The following is a 22,356-nucleotide window of genomic DNA, read 5'->3' as shown; positions in this document are numbered from 1 at the left end:
CTTCTCAGAAGTAGACTGAGGAAATAGCCTACCTTCCCTTAACCATTTGTATCCACTTATTGGGACTGAAGAGTTTCCTGAGTTACAAAAGACTTGAACCATCACAGTATCGGAACTCAGACATAAACCGCCATGTTGGATGGCTGGGTGGTCCTCGGGAAAGATTACCAAAAGGAGCAATGGAGCTTCTGAGGGAACATTTTGGCCACATTATAAAGCTGACATCTCACAATCCAAATTGTTTTCTATTTCCACACAGAAACATTAGAGTTGATGACAAGAATTGGTGAGAATTATCTTTTCATTTAAATAGAGGGCATAAAAACATCTGGACTCCGAGGACGTGAGGGAAGAGATTTTCCCTGCAGAGCACTGTGCTATGCAACCTTTGCATTTGGAAAGCTGGTAAGGGCAGGGGGATCACTTCAAACCTAGTGATCAGGATTTCGACAGGACTGCAATTGGAGAACACATGGGCTTGTGTCTGACCCTCACTTAAAACTTCAAATGAGCCGAGGAGTAAGTCAAAGAGTAAGTGGCTGCATGGGCAGTCTAGGCTCTCAGAGTCTGTAAAGTGAAAAACATGGATCCGTGTTTCCCACGCAGAAGTGGGGCGAGAATATGGGGTCTGCTTCCATTCTGTCCAATGAGACTTCCCAGAGGGGCAATGAGGCCCTCATGGAGAGAAGCTAAAGATATTGCCAGATATCTGGGGGTTGCAGAAGGGGTAAGCAATCAGCCATAATGGACATGCCTGTCCCTGGGTCAAGAGAGCTTCTGGTGAAAGGCATACAGTGATAGGTTCTCCAAAGCACTAAAGTTTAATTAAAACAGCTGCTCACCCCATAGACCACAAAGCTACGAGGCAGTTTCAGTCATCTGAGAAGTGTTCTGTGCCCAGTCAACTCGTCTTCTTCCCCTACAGAATTCAAGCTCTGGAAGGGCAGAAATAGATTCCAGCAAGGGAAGAGGTGGAGAGGACTCTAGCTCCCCACCTCTGTGGGCTCTGTCTCCACCCAAGCAGGGCTTAACTGAGGGAGGGAGAAGATTTAACTTCAAATCAAGCTTGGAGTGTTATTATTTTATGAGGTGGACCTTCTGAATAAAGATTGTGTTTGGTCACCTAAAAATTTGTATCCAGTGGTTGGGGGAGGCAAAATTAAGTTGCTTTATGATTACATCCCATGAGTCTTGCTTTTTCACCATATCAGTTACACACACTTGTCCTCCCACTTAGCTATTTGCAGCCAACGACTTAGTTGGGATCCGAGGAGCTTCCTTAGAAGGCAAAAACCTAGAAACACAGTGGGAATCAGACATACACAGCCATGTTTGATGGGCTGAGGTGGGCGAAATTCTGATTGCAAGGGGGGTACTTAGATTGTCATTTAGATATCAGTTGAGGTCACATTGTCCTCTGAGTTATATAAAAGGGACTCACATCTTCCCCTCCCCACGGTTAACGGAAATCCAAGCTCCTCCTAAACATTTCCGACTCCTCCAAGGCTCTCCCTCTGATTTTCCCTTTACATAGTAGAAGTCCATCTTCTCTCTCCCCAGCCCAACCCAGGGCTGTTCTACTCATTCTGCATTCTAGTTCTCAGATTTGTAACACAGGCTCTTTCCCTTGACTTCCCCAGAAACTCTCCTCGCACAAAGCCTCACCTCAGTCCACTACCTTTCAGGGCAGAGCAAGCAGCTTAAAATGGAACACAAAACATACTTGCCTATGAACGTCCTCTGGTGACTGGTGACGTGTCATGTGTGGCATTCCTGCAGACCGACGGCCTTCCACCCTGTGGCTTAAGCCCTTCTCCTTAGAAGCTCCTGCTCCCTTATCCTCCTTTCTCAGCTCTTCTCCCCAGAAAACCCTTGTTTATTTTTTATGCTGAGTGGTTTAGCTCTCCCTTTGTTTTACTGCCTCCTTCCAAATCATGCCCTGCGGGCCTCATCTTTGCTAAATAAAAGGCTATTTACTCCAGAGAGAAATTATGCTACTTCCTTCCAGGCTGGAGATGCCTCAGCCTCTTGTGATTTTAAATAGTAGTTGCTCTATCTGTGCTCTAAGACCAGCAACAGGGCTTGAATTTGAAGGGACAGGTGATCATGGTTATAGGTGGTAACACATTCCAGAACTCATTGCCATTCAAGGAGATTGACAGCCTGTGTTGGTCTTGAGGAGAAAAAGGTTCTGTCTTCATTGAAAATACATTAAATTTCTGTATACTTCAATAAAAAATAATTTTAAAAATTTAATAATTTTTAAAAAAGAAAATATATTAAAATTCTGAAACTCTTTTGGCTCTGGTGAACACATTATGGGTCCCTCTACCTCACTTCACTCCCAGCCCCGCCCACACGCAAAGAAAAAGGAGTGTTCCTTTCATCTGGTGGCCATCAGGTGTGGTGGCCATCAGGGTCCCTGATCTTGAGGCACATGGAGAAACTCTTGATTCTTCCTGCCGGGGGCAGTGGGTTTCCAGCTTTACCAGCCACTGTGCATATGATGGGGTCTGGCACTACCACCTGCAGCTGAATGAACTTTATCACAACCACGGAGGGCTCGAGCAACTTGGCCATACCTATTCCAGCTGAGTGCAAAAATAAAAACGAAAGATCCTCCCAGCCTCACAGAAACAGTGACAAGTACCTTAGGGCCTTGGGAAGCAGCAGTTTATTCCACTGTACAAATGACATCAGGCATAGGGCTCTCTGTCTTCACTAGTAGCAGCCCCAACAGGAGCAAGGTGGTAGGCTGGGATCAGCAGCGCTGTGCAAACGACAGGACATAAAGCTGCAAATCCGGGCTCAGCAAACAGTGGTGAGGAGTAATTGTGGACATATGTGAGCGCCCCTTGTAGGGGCTCTATAAATGACTGGGTTTGTGTGAGTCAACAAAAAGCCAGTCAAAGGGGGGTTTGCTTGCTGCTGTTGACATCTGGGGTTTAATATGATGTGACTGCATTTGCAATGGGCAGCTGCTAAATCCTGAGACACTTGGATTACATGCTATAAACAGCTTTGGTCTCTAAGTCTGTGACATTCACAGAGATACAAGGCTGCACCATTGTAGAATTATTCTTTGACTTTGATCCATTCTACCCACAATGTTTTCCAGAACACCACTGGAGAAATTTCCACAAAAAATATTAGAAGAATTGGTAATAATATCCGAATATCACCTATAAACATTAAGTGCTTTACCTACCTTATCTAATTAAATCCCTACCATGCCCTGAGAGGAGGGCGTGATTATCCCTGTGTTAGAGATGCCAAAAGAGGCTCTGAGATTTTAAATAATTTAAAGGCAGACAACTAATAAACATTGAAACCACTGAAATTGAAGATGTGAAAATAAGCACTAAAAGAGGGCAACAGAAAGATCCTAGAATATAGGTCTGACACCCTTTATCTTAGATCAGGGCCCCTAGAAGCAGAAGTGGAGACAAGGATTCATGTGCAAGTGATTGATGGAGCAGGATCTCCCAGAGGCCACTCATAGAGGGTGAGGGAAGCAGGACTGGGCAGGGCAGGAAATCAAGCAGAAGTGTGATCTTAGGTAAAGACCCTCTGAGAGTGACTGCAGTGGATCCTACAGCAAAGATGGGTCATCCAACCAGAGACAATGCCACATCTGTCAGTTAGGGCTGTTACCTGAGAAATAAAGCCACAGGCCTGGCCACTGAAAGCACATCATATCAAAGCCACTGGCGCACACTAACAGTAAAGAGAGATCTGAGAATTGGGCCAGAGTACCAACATTATCTGCTGCACCTATTCAACAGCAGAGCCGACTCAATCAGCTGCAAATCTTTGAAAGTTATCCTCAGTGAGAGCAAAGTTAGAGGGAATGCTTCCATAATTTGGGCTTCAGACCCACTTTGTATACCCAGGAGGAGTAGAAAGGCTTTGGTCAAACTTTTTGTTTATTGAAGCCAGTCTGTGATTTGGGAGCCTGGCATTTTCAGGTTCTACAAGGGGAATGAGTGTGTAGCCAAGAAGGCAGCTTGATGTGGTGAGGGACCTCTGGCTTTGCCCAAAGATGAGGTGTGCTTCCCTCCACATGCCCCACGGCCTGGCCCTGTGACCCTGGGCAAACCACTCAACTATCTGAACCTCAGTTCCCTTAGAGGGAAAAGGAAGAAAATGATCCATCCCAGAGCTTGCTGGAATAATCAAATGAGATGATGCCTATAAAAGTGCTTTGTAACTGGTCAGCATGATAAAAATATTAGTTTAGTAGTAATAGGTTGTAGGTGGATTAAACAGAATCATATTTCCATTTAAATGGGCTGTAGGTAGGTAGACATGACCGTGGTTAGATTAATTTCAGAGATGTGGAGTTTTTTCTTATTCACAAAGAGCCTGATTCTGCCTACTTACTAACATCTCTAGCCCAACCATCATCCATCTGGAGATTAGATGGATTTGGAAAGAGAACAGCCTTGAGCTTCAGGAAATCACAGCTCACAATGACACAAACCAGCGAGTCCCTCCAAAGGCTTAAGCCTCACTGTCTGCTCTGCCCTAGAGGGGCCTGTACCTTACACCCTCACACATCCTGTGGCCCTGGTTCTCCCTATCAACCTGCACTGACCTCTCCAGCACCCCCAAGAGAATATGACATGACAAACACACTCACATAAAGGTACAAATGTCATAATGGCGTAAACACCCCCCCCCCATTACTTGGCACAGCCTTGACCCAAAAAAAACCACACCAGACATGTGATTTGGTGAAATAAAACTAGCATTGTTTGTAGAAGATTGTTTCTCTTGAGAGTAACTTCCAAACGTAGGGCACAAGGGGCCTCAATGATCAAAGAATGTTTTTTTCTCAACTATCTTCTGGACAACCAAATAAAGAAAGAATAGACTTGGGACCAGAACAACCTATTTTACTCCCAGCATCAGCATTTACCAGCCATGTGACCTTCAGTGTTATCTGAACCTCAGATTTCCCATCTGTGAAATGGGATCAAGAGTACCTCCCTCACAAGGTACTGTAAGAATCAAGTGTATGCAAACTGTTTAGCACAGTTCCTACTACACAGCACATTCGACCAATCTTATCAAATCAATAATAATATGTAAATGGTCTAGACCAGAACCTATGACATAATAAAATATTTATTATTGTTATTATTATTGTAATTCTTCTCAGAGAGTATTTTGGTGGTTTGCAGTAGTAGGCATGCAGTAAATGTTTGTCAATTTAATGAATACACAAATAGTTGCAGCCAGCAAGCTTCTTAGCCCACAGAGGAAAGAGAACACTTCTGAATTTCATGCCTGAAGAATCTTTACATACTAAACATCTTAAAAGTAGCCCCTGTTTCATCCCAGGTCTCATATGCCCTGCTATCATCATGGCAGTTCCTCCCTGTCATCCCAGGAGGAGAGCAACTGGTGACACACATGGCCTTCCCAGACAAGGGGCTGGACATGAGGCCATCACCAGCAGCAGGGCAGCGAGTCACCAACTGCTTCTGTCTGGAACTGGAGTATAAGTGCTGAAACCATGGGGCTGTGCTACTTCACCTGGCTTCAAAGCCACAAGTCAGAGTGGGAACATCACAGATACTTATGTTTCTTTCTGACATGTCATCTACTTCGACTTTGCACAAATTGTGGTGCCATTAGGCCAAATACGTCTTCATGCCAAAGAAAAATGTACAGAAATACATGACACCACCAGTATCAAGTGAGATGTTTTCTCTCTTTTCAGCTATCTCCTCCACTGTCAGACAACCCTTCCTTTGTGGCAGAAGTTAGTAGATCTGCCTTTTCAGGCAGCCTATCCCAAAAAAGGCACTCTCTCCTGGTGCTAAACCTGAAAAAGCCAGAGAGAAGAATCCAAAACAGGAATAAGAGGGGTGTGTGGGGGAGGTGGCTTACTGCTCCATCAGGAGGCTGTGTTGGCAGCACCCTCTTGGACACACAGGAAAAAACTATAATGTCTGAAGTCCAATTTCAAACAGATATCACCAGCGCATGGTGAGGAATCCTGGGAAAGGAAAACTTCTTCAGTGAGGAAGGGAAGGAAGATGATATTTCACTTGATAATAACTATAGTCATTTATTAAGGACATATGAAGACTCTGCAAAAATTACCTCGTTTATCTGCACAATAATCCTGTAACAGGTACTGTTTGCTACGGCTGCCGTGACAAAGTATCACAGACTGGGTGGTGTCAACAACAGAAATATATTATCTCACAGGTCTGGAGGCTAGAAGTCCATGATGAAGGTGATAGCGGGTTGGTCTCCTCTGAGGGTCATAATGGGAGGATCTCTTCCAGGCCTCCCTCCTTGGCTTGCAGACAGGGCCACCCTATTGCTGCCTCTTCACATGATCTTCCCTCTATTCATCTGCACCCTTGGAGTTTCTTTCGTGTGTCAAGTTTCCTTTCCTTATAAGGACATGAGTCAGATTGGATTAGAACTACACTAACAGCTTCACTCTAACTTAATCACTCCTTTAAAAACCCTACCTCCAAATCCAGTCACATTCTGAGGTACTGGGGGTTAGGACTTCAACATGTGAATTTTAGCAGGGGGACACGACAATTCAGTTCATAACAAGAGTTACGATTCCTATCTTGGTTAAGAGGATTTTTAAATCTGCCATGTATAACACAGCTAGTAAACAATGAAGGCCGCATTTGAATTCGGGTCTGATACGAAAGTCTACTATCACCACCACAGAACACTGCCTCGGAAAGCTGATGAGCAGTGCAGACATGAGGCTAAGAGTGACGTCAACATCAACATTTGAAGGCTACTGCTATGTCTGGAAGGTTTTGGTAGGTGATTTTCTTAGAAGCCTACTTTGAAATGCGTAATAAGTATAAGTCCTGCAGGTGTGGATTAATTTACATTTTGTTCCTCTGTTACTATAGAAAATTTCTCTAAGCAGCAGAGAAATCTGTAACCCGCCCCTGCACAGGCACATACCTGCCTTGGCAAATTATTTAAGACTTTGTTCAAAGCTATGCTCCTAATTAACAGCATGCACTGCTTATGCCAAAACACGAGCCCAGCATCTCTCACAGTTTATAATCCATCTGGTCTCCAGGCCCATGCTGCCAGTGTCAGGTACAGCTGCCATCCGCACGTCCACACGTCACCTCTCTTCCCACATGGGGCAGGAGGAGGGGTCCATGGTAGGTAATGAATCAATAAGGCTCAGCCAATTCTCTGGACTCTGTTGACACGCATGGCCAGTTTTCTCTCATGATTAATTACACTCGCTGCTGCAGGAGGATTAATTTACTTTTCTAGAGCACTATTCTTATTTCTGCTGTTAAAAAGCAAATCTCAACAATTTCCCAGCTCAGAAAGAATGGAGTCCAGTTCAGGGTGGTGATGACAACTGTCAAAATCACAGCTTGAAAGGAAACATGGTTACCAACAGAAGGAAGGGTGTGTGTGTGTGTGTGTGTGTGTTTGTTGTGTGCATATACATACATATAGTATGCACATATATGAGCATAAACATAAATCTTGTACAATTATGATTTTTCTCATTAGGGTGATTATATGTCCCTTTTATCAGGGTTGCCACCTATTTCAAAAAGCCTACTAAAATAAATGTAGAAGCAAATCAGATACTGCACATTTCAGATAATAGTACAGTCAAAAAAAGAAGAGCAGATAATTGGAGACATACACAATTAGAACTCTCTTCAGACAAAGAAGTATCCCTAGTTAATTAATGTTTGTCAAGCACTTTAAAATCATACAATTCAATATCCTAGACATTCCCACCTAAAGACTGGAAGACAAAAGGCAGGGGGAGAGCAGCACAGACTGGTTCTGGGTCTGTCTTGCTCAGTTATTCATCAGATTTACCAAAGACAGGAGGAATAAAACCAGATGCACACAAAGTAGCTGAAGATAAATTTCCTTAAAAGCTATTGCTCTACCTCTATCTCTCATTTTTCTTCATGAGTGAATCGGGAATAATTCTTCAGAAAATCATTTCACAGGAGCAGTAACATCAGATCTTAATTATTAATATCACGATTTGTTATTTATTGAGCATCAAGAGTGCATTAGATGTTGTACAAAACAGAGATCGCTCCAAGTCGTAAATCAAACTGATTCACTCAGAAATGTGGGTCTTTAGCCTTGTTTATTTTTGGTGGGGGGGTGGGTGGTTGATGGGATTTTGGACAGTGAGCTGGATAATGAGGTGCGGCCTGTCTTGGAGGGAAGTGTCTTTCTAGCACTTTGGTTTCATTATCTACCAAATAAAAGCAGAGCAGTTTCCTGAGAATTGAAGACTCCAAATTAGGGAGTGGACCTTGAAGTAAGTCACATCCAGTGGCCTCCGACTGGCCTCCAACCTTGGCTGAGCACTGGCCCATCTCAGTAAACTATTTGAGCACACATTTTGTTATTTTTATATATTCACTTATACATTACACATATACAATACTTTACCAATATATTATAATCTTTAAAGCATACAAAATGAGAAAATGTTAAAAGGTAACATGAAGAACAAATGTTTTACAATGTTTATTTTATTATATTTTATTGTTGTATTAATAGGAACAAAAAAAGTCTTTGCTCTCACTAAAAAGATGTCTCTGTTGATAATATTTCTCTACTGAGAATCATGAAATTGAATATGATTCATTATTTGTTTAAATCTTAGTATAATACATTGTGATACTGGGATTTGAAATTTTGATGCAGCTTTAAAGGCTGCCACTAATGAGAAAGATACTTCTCAAAAATACACCCATCCAAGTAGGGAAAAAACTGCATTGTTGGCTGGGCTTACTAAATTATGAAACTAATTTTTAATCTCATCTGCCAAGTATGTAAAAGTTTTTGTAGAAATTTGCTGTTTCTATTTTTCCTGCTCTATAGTTTATTCTCGTCAACAAATTAGAACTTACTGTAGTTTTATGTATTTAATAAGTTAGTTCAAAATATACTGAAACTCTCCATTTTTAAATCAGTTTTGAAATTCTATTCCTAAGTTTTCTAAGTTTATTATGTTATGGTGTTTAAAGTTTACACACTTATACTTTGGTTTTGCAACAAAAATGACATTAGTGATGGAAACATGTTAAGCCATTATTTTCAAATGCTTTCTCCAAAGCACAAGATTCTTTCAAAAAGCAACTGATTTCTAAGAATAAATTAATGCCATTTGCAGCAACATAGATGGAACTAGAGATCATCATTCTAAGTGAAGTCAGCCAGAAAGAGAAAGAAAAATGCCATGATATCGCTTATATGTGAAATCTAAAAAATAGGATTCAAAAGAACTTATCTACAAAACAGAAACAGACTCACAGACATAAAGAACAAACTTATAGTTACCAGAGGGTAAAGGGAGGGGAAGGGATAAATTGGGAATTCGAAAACTGCACCTCTCGGGAAGTGATGGAAACGTTAGCTATCTTGATTATGGTAGTGGTTTCACTGGTGTCTACATCTCTCAAAATTCATTAAGTTGTATATCTGAAATATGTGTAGTTTACTGGACAGGAACCATACTACAAAATAGATGTTTTTTAAAAAAAGCAATTGATTTGTCATTTTAGAGAAGGTGTAAATTAATTTAGTTGACTGATTAAAAGCTTCATTTAAACCTTACTCTTTCATTAACTGGCTTGTGAATCTTGGGGCACTCACTTCACCCTTGTGTACCTGTTTCCTCATCGGTAACATGGAGTTAGTAGTCTCTACCTTCTAAGACTGTGTGAAGAGTCAATGACTAAACTCATTAAAATAGACGAATGCCTGGCCGATACTAAACCCTTTGTAAATGGAATGTGTTAAGTGTGTTTAGTTTTACAAAAATTTCTGCTAAGAGTTTTACTACCAACAGCTACTTGTCATCACAGGAGGCCAGCATAATCGGACATCTGTCTTTTTGTAAAAGAAAAATGCAAACCTTTAAGTTTGATTATGCTTAAGTTATTTTTGACCCAAGATAACCCACAAACCTCTGTGACACAAAAGATTGTCATGATTATTCCCCATTTCATTCTCTATATTGTAAAGATTCTACTATTTGCAATTGTGTTATTTAAAATAATGTAGTTCATACATTTCTTTAAAAGGGCACGATGAACCACAATACATGGAAACATGCTCATGTGAACAAATAAGGAAGGCAGTGCTGCAGCCCTAAGTATTGGAGTTCTCCTGCTCCGCCTACAGTATTCGATGTGACACGAGACTGTCTGATTCACACAGTAAAGTATGTAAACTTTATCAACCTCAAATACCAGTAAGCTTCCCTCCCTTTTTAAAGGTGTTAGATAAAATGTCAATGTGAAGGAGATGTCCTTGTTGTTCTTCCTTCCACTGTGGAGCCCACCGATCTGGCCCAGTGGTTTCCCAGCAGAGAGTCTCTGGATTCCACCCAGAACTGCCGAGTCACATTCCCGGGGGCAGCCTGCTTCTCAGTCAGCTCCCAGCCTGTGTTGGTCTGACAACTAGATGACTATCTAACCTCCCCCACAGGGGAGGCTTCCTTCCTGCAGCCTTGACAGGAGGTTGAACGTTTCCAATGACAAAGAGTTTATTACCTTCCAGTGTAGCCCATCTCATTTCTAGACTCCTGTAATTGTCAGAAAATGTTTTCTTCTACCTACCTGTAATTTTACCCCTTTGTGTGCGTATTTTATTCGCTGGTGTCAGACAGAAAACACTTCACACCATTTCCCCCCTGCCCCTATTCGCCCTCTCCCCTCTCCAGAACCTTCAATCAGTCCCCATTTGACATGGTTTCTGAGATGTTTTTCCCTCCCAATTCCCCTTCCCTGGCTGCTCTCCTGCTTGGAAATGTTGGTCAGTATCCCGTGTGTCATCAGACCAGGTGAGGATGCTGTAAGTGTGTGACCTCCTCTGCTGCTGTTGCAGTGGCATCATGAAGGCCAAAGAAATCCCTCATCATCACAAGCTAAGTGTACTGCATTCTCCCCATATGGGTGTACCACATACCTTCACTGACAGTAGAAATATCTTTTGTAATTGAGCTGAGGTATTTTCAAACTCTCACTAGACATTCCTTTTATGTCTCTGCCTATGTGATATGCTGGTTCACAGCGCAAAGCCCCAACGATTTGATATTGTCTGTTTCGTGTCTCTATCTTAGTCTTCTTTCATACTAGAAAGTATGGGGTCAAGAGAAACAATGGTCCTATAAATAAGGTCACCTGGTACCACCTAGGTAACTTTAAGCAGGACACTTACCCTTTCTACATGGCTCTGTACTCACCAATAAAATGAGGATAGCAATGCCTACCCTCCTGACCTCAGAAAGTACAAGTGAGAATTAAATGAGTTATACATTGTGAAAGCCTTTTAAAATGGTTTAAAAATTATAATATATTATTATTATTACAATACAACCTGTAGGTGCTTAATACATATTAATGGGGAAGTGAAACAGATAGATAAATGAGGGAGAGCCTACTGAATAATGACAAGAAGGGAGGATGAGAAGAAAGATAAGATGTAACATCAATTCAAGCTCTTGGCACCAGAAGCCAGTGTCTGTTGCCGATGGCAACACAGAGAGAATCAATGTTTTAAAAGTCCAGTGCAGTGTTTAAAGAATGCAGGGCTTAGTTTCTGGTGAGAGATCATCTCACCCACGATTTCGATAGTTCCATGCAGTTAATGAGGCATCTAGTAGCACCTGTTCAGAATTTACCCAGGAAGAAATGTAAGAGGTAGGAGGCAAAACCTAAGAGGCGAGGCTCACATCCATCAATGCACACTGCTAGTCTTCCAGGGACAGCAACATATTTAACTGCTGAGCAGCAAATCCCATCTGACTGTTTAAGTAAAAGGTAATGATTGATACCAAGCTAAAAGTGTCTGCCTTTCTACATTTTATTAAATAAAATACACTAATGGCATATGTATGAAATAAAATTGCATTTTTCACAAGTTTTCCATTCTCCCATGAACTCAGCACCACAGGATATTTGGTCTTATGCGTTTAGTCATCCATCCATTTATTCAAACAAACATCTCTTAAGTGAGTATTATGCACAGGCTTTATCCCAGATAGAGCAAGACTAAAAGATGAATAATCTTATAGCCTGGGGTCTAGAGAGCAGTGGGAAGGAGAGAGAGATGGGGAGAGAGAACAACTTCAACACAGTACAATGTGATACAACACTGGCTGACTCAGGGTGCAGTGGGCTCCCAGGTGATCTTGGAGCAGTGGATGAGTCAGGACTCAGTTGCAGATCAGAGAAACCACACTAGCTAGCTTAAGGGAAAGAGATTTAATACAGGGAATGAGGTGCCAACCAAATCACTGAAAGATCAGGAGGAGCACTCTCTATGCTGAGCCTGGAGAGAAGAGTTCTAGAACCATACTGAAGAACTCCTCCCCGCCACCCCAAGGGGAGTGCCCTCTGCCAAACCCAGGAAGCCTGGGAATCAAGAGGCTGCCAATGAAATGTTAGCTCCAGGAATATACCTCATTAGCCTCTCTCCAGGGATCACAATTATTAGCTCCTGCTAGATCCTGGTTGGGTAGGGCAGTAGGGGAGGCTAATAGACCACCATGCTCTCATTATTTAACGGAGTGCTGAATTTAAGTCTTGTGTGAATGCACCTGATTAGCAGAGCCCTAAAATCGTATCTGGAGCCCAAGCTGCAGGGAAGTCTCTTTTCAGCCCTGCAGTACCAGAGCACGGGGGAGAGTGAACAGCTACAAGTGGATGGATACAGCCAGTACACGCAGCTCAGAAGAGAATGTAAAGATGGAGAGATCTTAGGGCAGGAAAGGGGATGGGCTGAAGGTAGGAGGAACAGCATGCACATGAACCTAACCAGCACAGAAACTACACCCTGATGAGCTATGAACAGAGCCAGGGACTGCATTTTAAATGTCACAATCCTTTTGGTCATCAATGTTAACTGGCTTCATTTTTCCCATCTGGAAAATAAGGAGAGTTTCTATGCTTCTCTGCTAATTAATCAGGAATGAATAAGAAATAGTAACATTGAAAGTCACCATCTTGGTGTGAATAGTTTTACACATGCTAGTTAGATATTCAATTTTATGAGAGAAAGGTGATCTTCATGGTTATTTGCAGAAACTCACATTGTGACCAGTAAATTCCTTTCCTAATATTACTGTATTGCAGTTTCATTAGGATAATGTCAGAATGTTGGGCACCCAATAAGTACTTTGTTGATATGAAATAAAAATGTAATCACTGTGAAATTCTGTTTTCCTTGGAAATGCAGAACTTTTCTCAGCTTTCTTCTAGAAATCAGCAATGGTGACACACATGTAAAAAAAATGAGGGAGCCAGAGCTTTACACTGTTTGCTGGGGCCTGTGCACAGCCATGGTGAGCGCTGGGCAAGTGGAGGATATTCCATTTGGAAGCTTTCGTGAATATGTAACGTAATGCACCTAGTTATAATAGATGTATTTCATGCAGCTTGGAAAGTCACATGCTATTTCCTTCCTAGAATGGCCTCCTCTGCCCCTGCTTAAAGACGAAGAGGTTCAGCAGCTGTTAAAGGTCAGGCTACCACTGACTTACTGAGTTACGGCACACAGCCAGTGGAGACCAGATGGTGTGCAAATCACCTGTGGAAGCACAGGCGACATTAGATGGTAACGAACTTCAAATGCCTCTCTCTCTCTCTCTCTCATTCTCAACCAAGAGGAAAGAAATCCAAGCAAGCTATGAGAGACTATACAGGATACAATCAGATAAGCTTTTGCAATTGGTGACGGGCACAGAAAATACAGTGAAACATGAACTGACTGTTTCATTTGCTTGGACTCTGCCTCACGATCTGCATTTAAGTGATAGTGATGATCAGAAAGGAGGCTAGTGCTAAACCAAGAAGTCACAAATAACCCCAGAATTAGACCCTGGGGGGGTGCAAAAAATTGTGAGTAGTCATCTTCATAAGCACCCATCCACCCCATGATAGTGGAAGCAAAGAGTAATTGTGGGTTGTGAGCTTTCCCCAGATGAATAGAGCTAGTAACATATGTCTCTGCTGTGTGTTTCCTCATTTACACACACACACACCCACAAAGAAGAAAGAAATTTCACAAAGATGATCTATGCCTTAACCAATTAACAACTACAAAAGAAGAAATATGACTATGCTATAATTGAATTGTCACCAGCAGTACAAGAGGGCAATGCCAAAATTTCCTTTACTGATAATGAGTTTTTTCTTATATTAAATATCTTTTTTCCACCAAGTTTATGCCAGTTACTCCTGTCTTGTCTCTTTGACTAATGGGAATCTTTGACTAATGGGAAACTGATTCCCACTTTTTTCTAACATGTATACCTGCCCAAGGACTATTATTCTTTAGTCTTCCTGCTTTTCCCCAGAACATAGCTAACACTCTTAATTTTAGAAAGAATCTTCTAACATTTATTACTATTTCAAGAGATTTCTTCTGAATCCTGGCCAACTTGACTTGCTTTCTTTTTTTAATGAAATGTTTAAAACTTAAGAATGCTTCATGCCTACAGACTATCACCAACAAGCTAGTTTAAACTGAGATTTTTTTTCCCTCTGTTTTAATCTTTTTAAGATGAAGTAGTCACTGAGTTTATATAGTCATGAAAAGATGGTCTGGGGCTTCAAGTGTGGTCAAAATGTGGATGTCATAGAAGACTGGCCCCTCTTATGTCTGCTGAATAATTGTGAAAGGGTTGCTGTGAGGACTAAAAAGGGCAGAGCAGGAACTGTGGAAACAGAACCTCACACAGGAATTATGGAAAAGAACACCACACAGAACTAGAGAGCCTGGCACATGGCGTAGGCCTTGGGTCAAACCCGAGGCCATTCCTCCAGTATTTTCTGGGCCATCTCAGGACTCCTGGCCCTGACACAGGAACCTTCTCTGTGCAAGACACTTTCCCTTAGCAGGCAGGAGTCATGCAGACATGGCTTGGTTCAAAGGGGAGACAGGCTGGTTCTCAAACGTTGAAGGGGATGACTGTCAGGTACACCAAGAGGACCCATCTGCCCTCGGGGGCCAGAGCACACCATTTCCCTAAGATAATGTGAGCAAAAAGATGGGTTAGTGGACTCTCTCAGGGGTAAAGAGGGGCATCATCCAGCTACTCCAGCCAACAACCCATGCAGGAAGTAGGAGATCCTAGAGATTTCTTGCCTAAATATCCGAACATAACCTCATATTGTGTTCACAGGCTCTGGATAATTGCTCTGCACTTTTGCTTCACTTTGCCTGAGCAGCCTCAGCGCTCATGAAGCACCTGCAACATGGGGTGAAAGCTTCCACAGAGGCACGAAGGATTAGCCATAAATAACACCTTTGCCTACTGCAGATTTTCCCATTTTTTCATGTTGCTTACAGAAAAAAAAACCCTGCTGTATTAATTATTCTAGCTGTTTGCCAGTTACTTACATTTTAATGGGGCTTCGATATGTTTTCAAACCACATCTATGTTAATTCCAGCGGAAATGAAGTGCGGAAATAAACAGCAATGCTGTCGTGTGGGATCATAGTTCACGGACACGGTGGTTCTTCCCCCATTTCTGCTGTTTCACTCTGAGGACATTAAACTGTTATCAAGATCGTCTTCCCTTCCAGGCCTCAAGGATGGATCTCATTCTGTACACCGCTCAGTCTTGATGGCTAATAGCAATAATGCTAACACAAACATCTGGACTCACTACAGGAAATCCTTTTCTTCATCTTGAGAGCCAGCCGCCAATCTGAGGGAAAGGCAGGGAAGAGCTTCTGCACCTCAGCCCCCAACGGAGAAATGCAACAGACAGGTTTTCTAGGAAGTAAGGAGGGGGACTGACAAGAAATGAAAACTGAACTTCAGAGAACATTCTCCTGCCATCAAAGTAGTACTCCATGTGGAGTTTTTATATTTAAAAAATACTAGGGCAAGAGATTTAGAATACAGGATTTTAAATTTCTTTTAAGTAACTCACAAACATTCCTAATTTAACTAAAGTCATGCACATACCTTAAAAATGCTGAGAGAACAAAGTGAAATAGAAGGTTTTTAATAACTATATTTGGAACCCTGGTCCTAGCCCAGTAAGATGGAGGTAAGGTCGATCTAAACTCCCAAGCTGGAGATAGTAGAAATCCAATGTTTCTCTGATCATATGGGTGGGGGAATGGGGAGGATTTATAGTCACAGAAGTGCTTTTTTTCAGCTTTCCAGCCTCTCTGAATTCCTCTCTGTGAGGTTTCCTGTGTTTGCACTCACTATGCCAGTGACTCTACATGGGACCCAAATCCTCGATGACTCCACTTGCCATGTGCCCTCTCACTTCTACCACCAAAGCATCATCAAACGTGGTACCAGGATTTTCACCAGAAAGGTGGGAGCCACCAAGTGGGTACCATGGGGACAATGTTATGTTACATCTTGCACTGTAAGAAAAGCACTTGAAAACCCTGAATTAATCTTTTCCTTCATCCTACCACCTAAGCCATTTAACTTCCCACAATTTTGCTGATCCTTCTCAGCTCTCTTCCCTCATAGCTGTTATGGGGTGAATTATGTCCCCCAAAGACACATTCAAGTGCTAATTCCTAGTAATTGTGGATGTGACCTTATTTAGAAATAGGGTCCTTGCAGATGCAGTCAAGTTAAGATGAAGCCATTAGGCCTAATCCAATATGACTGATGTCCTTATAAGAAGCAGAGAAGTGATTCAGAGATGCACAGGGAGAAGGCATGTGACCACAGAGCCAGGGATTGGAGTAATGCAGTTACAAGCCAAAAAGTACTCAGGATAGCTAGCCACCACTAGAGCTAGGAAGAGACAAGGGAAGATTCTACCCAGAGACTTAGAGGAAGCATAGCCCTGCTAACACCTTGATTTTAGACTTTCAGCCTCCCAAACTGTGAGAGAATAAATGTTTGCTATTTTAAGCCCCCACTTTGTTAGGGCACCCCTAGGAACTAATGCAACATCTCCTTCTTCCGTCTCTCTCCCTCCCTCCCATTTTTTCAGCAGAGATATTTAGCATCTCTTATGTGATCTTGATACCCACTCTCAGATCCTCAACTCTGCCCCACCAGCAGCTAATGAATGTGTTTTCCTATTTAAGGGCAGTTCCATCCGTAAGAGACATTCTGGTGCCAGAGGTTAAGAAAAAAAAAATTTTTTCTCTGCTACATAGAGTATATTTACAGTGTTAAAAACAAATAATCCAAAGTGACTAAATTAGATTTGGAGATTAAAACTCTCCAAATCAGCTGTTGGTCTTGATCAAATAAGCAGACTCTTGCTTCGTAACCACTGACAGCTTCCTGTTGTCAATAGAGATGAAGACCCTCCTGCTTATCCTAAAGCTGATGTGAACTGACCTCTGCTTCCCTCCCTCTGCCTCACCCCGGACTGCTCCTCAGTGTCTGTTCTTGGCTCTGACAATACCGGCCTTTTTCACTTCCTCTTTTTCAACACATACTTCCTTCGCCCTCACAGTGTTGACTCTGTCTCTCCCATGGCCTGGAACTCTTTTTCTCCAGACCCCTGCCCCAGCCCCTCTCTGAACAACTGCCTAATCATTCTCTGATCTCACTCAAATATCAAGTTCTCTGTGAGGCCTCTCTTCACACCCCAGGACTGAGCCACATCCTCCAATCACAGACCTTTATGGCACTCATTGCTTTTCCTTACAAGTGTCTATTAGTTTTTAACCACCATAGAAATGCTTTTAATTGAGCTCCTCTGAGGAATTAACTGAAGTCTTCAAATCTGTCTGTGAAATGTATTGACTGACTGCCAGAGTATGATAAATGCTTGTGACTTCTGCCACCTAATAAGTAACCTCATCACTTCTACCCCCACTGACTGAGTGCTAGCCTTACAAAGAGGAGGTTGTTTTTGTTCCCAAACCCGTTTCTGGTGGTTGAACTTGATTACTATAATTACATAGTTTTATTAAATATCACCTAAACTGATCAAATATGAGCATAAAAAGAGAGTCGCTGTTTCTATGAAAACTTAAGTTCAATGACTTGAAAAAGCTGGGGGAAAAATTGCTCTTAAATCAGTGGTAGGCAAGACAAGTGTAAGAGACTGGGGAAAAAAATAATAAAAATCTAAATGAATTCAAATTACTTCATAAGTGTCTTTAAGTTCTCCCTCCACTTTAAAGTGTCTGAAACAGCAAATTACAGATGATATATATTTTGAGTGGGCTTTATACAAGAAAGATGATGTAAGCTTTCAGTTACCAGCCTGATCCTCAAAGAAAGCACTTTGGCCCTACCAAATTTGGCAAATAAATATTCATTTACATGTTTTAAGGAAAAAATAAAATAATTATACACACATACCCCTTTTCATATTTTAATTATTTCCCATTCTACCTGCATTTTCCAATTACCTAATCAGCTACTAGTCTTGCTCTCATTGGAGAAAGGGCCTTCTACAGTAAAATATCAGTAAATATTTATTGATGTGATCATATGACTAGCATTCATCTTCCCCAGTTGACTGTGAGTTCCATTACAACAAGGGGCACATCTACTTGGTTCGACCCCAGAGTTCTAACGGCTAGTACTGGCACACAGGACGTACTCAATAAGCATTATTCTGAAGAGATGAATGAAAGAGAATTTCCCTTTATTTTGGGCTGTCCAGACATAGTAGGTCATATAGCAAAATATTTAAGCATATTTCTGAAAGATGCTGAAAGAAGTGAAAATTATCCCTCAGAGTTCTTCTGAGCAGTAAGTGTTAGCTTCAGCTCTGTGGAATAGTGCTCAGAGTGTTCAGGCATGTTTGAGGACAGCAGTGTCTTTTCCTTCTAACTGGTAGGCTGGTTGCCCTGTTCTGTCTGAACAGGACGCCCTAGATAGGTGTGGGTCTGAAGCAGGGAGCAAAGGAAGCACTTTTTACTCTCCTCTCCTCTTTGTATGCTGTGAGGAATCTATTCGCCTCCATGATCCAGGCTTACGGGACATAACAGATGGGGTTAATCCATAAAAATGAAAAACTTTTCCCATTTCAACTCCATTTCCTGCTTCTCTAGGTAAAACAAAGCTTTCCCTGAGGAAATGATGTAAATGCACTCAAACGTTCTTAAAAGAGCCCACATAGCACAAAATATTGCTATACACTGAACCATGTTTCTTTTCATTTACCTTTAAAAAGAAATACGAATGTAGTAGTGGAAAAAATACAGATAGGGGTTAGGACATGCTTTCCAATCTCTGCTTCATCGTGATTCCCCTCCTAAGCTTCAATTTCCTTGTCTGGAAAATGGGCTTCGGTAAAAATAAATTCCCTACCTATCTTACAGAATTACTGTGAAGGATCAAAATAAAGAATATACATGAGAATCCTTGGAATACTACAAAGGGGATACATGTGAATCATGTCGCTGTCACTGCAAGGTCCCCACACCAGATGTCCTCAACAGCTTCAGTCCCTGTCCTTTGTGCCTGGCAGGCTACATGGGATTCACTGCCTTTCCAACAGACACAGGCAATTGTCTGTCACCACACCAGAGAAGATGCAGGAGTCTACAGATTTGGGGGTAGACAGCCCTGTCCTGCTCCAGCAAACCTGGAGAAATCCACTGGACACTCGAACCACATCTCCTCCCACAGTCTTTTCAAGACAGATATAGAGAGGGGGCATGAGTCAAGGCCCCTGGGAAAACTGTAATTTCGTTGTCAGTATGGGTTTAAACTTTAACAGCTTTGGTATCCATATGGAAAATGTCATTTCTTTTGGTTCCATCCTACAGCTCAAACAATAGAAAATCATGAATCCACCTCCCTCAATAAGATGTAAGAGTCTGCAGTCTCTGTATAACAGATGTGCACTCAAGCTATACTAATTCATTCTACAATTACTTTTATTTTTTAGCATTTTTATTTGGCTCTTATACTACATAATTAATGATGTTTACATGGAAAGGTTCTTTAACTAATGTAAATGGCATAAGTGGATTACTGAGCAAGCCTTAAAACAAATAAACATTTTTCTCCTTCTAAAATTTTCTTCACTCTCCTCTGAATGTCTGGCACAAGGGCAGAGTTTTTTAAATGTCAAGAGGAATACAGAAATCAGGCTTCTGAGGTCTAGTCTCCCCTGGTAAGACAGGGTTATAATTCTGTTTCCCGTAATGGCTGGCCTGGGGGAGTCAACAGTGATCCCCATGACCCATCACATCCAGACCCAGAGGCCTGTCTTTTCTTTGGGAGGCTGCCACTGTTTTTCTCCATGACCTTAAACATAACAGTATCTGGCCCCTACAGATGATTTCCTGCACAGTTTGCAGTACTGAGGATAAGACACTCATGAGATAAACAAATAAGCTCACTGTAAAGACCAGGGAAGGAAACCTACCCGGTTTCTAAATACCTCCACCATCATGATCACATCACCCAGTTGGGACAATTATTGGGGCTGTCCCTCCAAGTCAAAGTTCAGATTGCATGTTTCTTGAGGGGCAGCACAGAGCCAGGTTACTGTAAAACAGAGTTGGCATGACAGTCACTAACCGTCAGGACACACATTATTTTTCAAAAGTATCCTCTAGGGAAAGCATTGACATCAAAAGCCGTTTCTTTGCTCCTGCTCTCCCAGAGGCAAAGCCAGGCCGATGGGAGTAAAGATGCCTCACTCCCCACCACATGTCTAGCCCTTAGAAGGCCTTGAGGGGAAGCCTGGCTGCAGGTCATCTCTGAAAGAACAGGCAATATGTTTTCTAAATACCTTGGAGTTAACTCAGGAGGTGTAGACCAGGCTATACCAACAGGCTTTCTCTAGGGCTGACTTCTATCTCTGGACTGACCACAGAACTGTTAGGGCCTTGAGATCTAAAAGATAAACTCAATTCAGTGAGTTCTATACAGACATTCCAGAACACAGAGATTCTTGCACCAGTCCTATCCAGATTCCCAGGACATAGCTTAGAATTGGAGTCCAAACCTAGAGGACAAGATGTAGGTCAAATGCCTATGACAAGCTCATTTTGAGGGAACAAAACTGCACGAGACCCATACCTACACTAAGATCTTCCATGTTCTTTGAACATTCCTACTTTCAGATCACAGAAACATGCAAAAATATATATATATCCCACCCTTAATGATTTTGCCACTCAGGATTTTATGATTTTGCTTTTGAAATTATTTGGGTAAAATAATTAAAATATGCTGTGATTTCTCAACGCTCATCACATATATTTTAAGAACTTTCACTCAGTAAGAGTATCTCATCTAAAAACTGTCCTCAAATGTAATGAAATTGTTATGGACATTAAATCCAGCAATTAATGAAGGTGACACAGTACTACAGCTTTTAACTATTTAATAAATGTTTATTAATTTTGCTTTGGCAGGTTTTTGTTTTATTTTGGAGACAATAATTTTTTCTGGCCAGACTTTAGACATTTTCCAAAGCTTTAGCACATATGCTTAGCACTATGAGGCCCACATCTAGAGGTCAACTGGTCCTCTGCACTTGTGGCATTCAGCCAAGCTCCCCCAGAGTGACTGGGCATTGACTGCAGTTAGTTCTCAGGGATTCCCAGCTATTTTACGGGACCTCTACCCTCAAATAGAACAATAAGAGAAGGTACAAAGTCTTGGGCCATCACCAGAATAATCCAAGAAATTCTTACTAATTAAATACAAATTTTGGAAATCTGTGAATTTTTGACTTCTTGGAGAACTTAACCCATAACCAATGCTAAAAGCCTTCACTTCTGGCCTTTGATGGAGTCATTCTTCTTGTGCTCAGTAGATGAAATCAGGTTTCATAAATCCAATTTATTTCTGTTCTCCAAGAAGAAATAAGATTTGGAAGCTGACTTGGAGTTGCATTTCCAGGAAGCTTTTCTATCACTCCACAAAATGTGAGTTACGCATGCTCCACCAAGGCATTTATAAGTAGACCCAAGATAACTTCTTTAAAGAAAACAAATCAGCAACTGTTAGGTGGAGTATACTTTGTGATTGTTTTTTTTTTTTCTTTTTACTTTTCTTCAGAAAAATTAAGTCTTATCAGAGTATATCAACTCAAAAATAATCATAGGTAGTCTGCTGACAGTCACAAAATCCCCTCTTTTGTTATCAGCAAATGCTGAAGTGATAAATTAAGAATTTAAAAACCCTACCTTCTAGATGTGTCCTCTGAAGTTATCATATAACCTTTGTGGTTTGTTTAGGGGATTCATCCCTGATCTTAGCCTGTTTCATATCTCCTTTTAAATCACTGAATACATACTGAGTACATAGTGGTAAGCTCATGGATGCTAGCACCAGACAGCATGAGACTGAATCTCAACTCTGACATTTTCTAGCTCTGAGAACTAGGGCAAGTTACTAAGCTTCCATTTCTTCATCTGCAAAATGGC

The sequence above is a fragment of the Camelus ferus genome, chromosome 3 (genome assembly GCF_009834535.1).
Source record: "Camelus ferus isolate YT-003-E chromosome 3, BCGSAC_Cfer_1.0, whole genome shotgun sequence".
In the NCBI taxonomy this organism is placed as follows: domain Eukaryota; kingdom Metazoa; phylum Chordata; class Mammalia; order Artiodactyla; family Camelidae; genus Camelus; species Camelus ferus.
Note: the sequence above shows the minus strand (reverse complement) of the source record.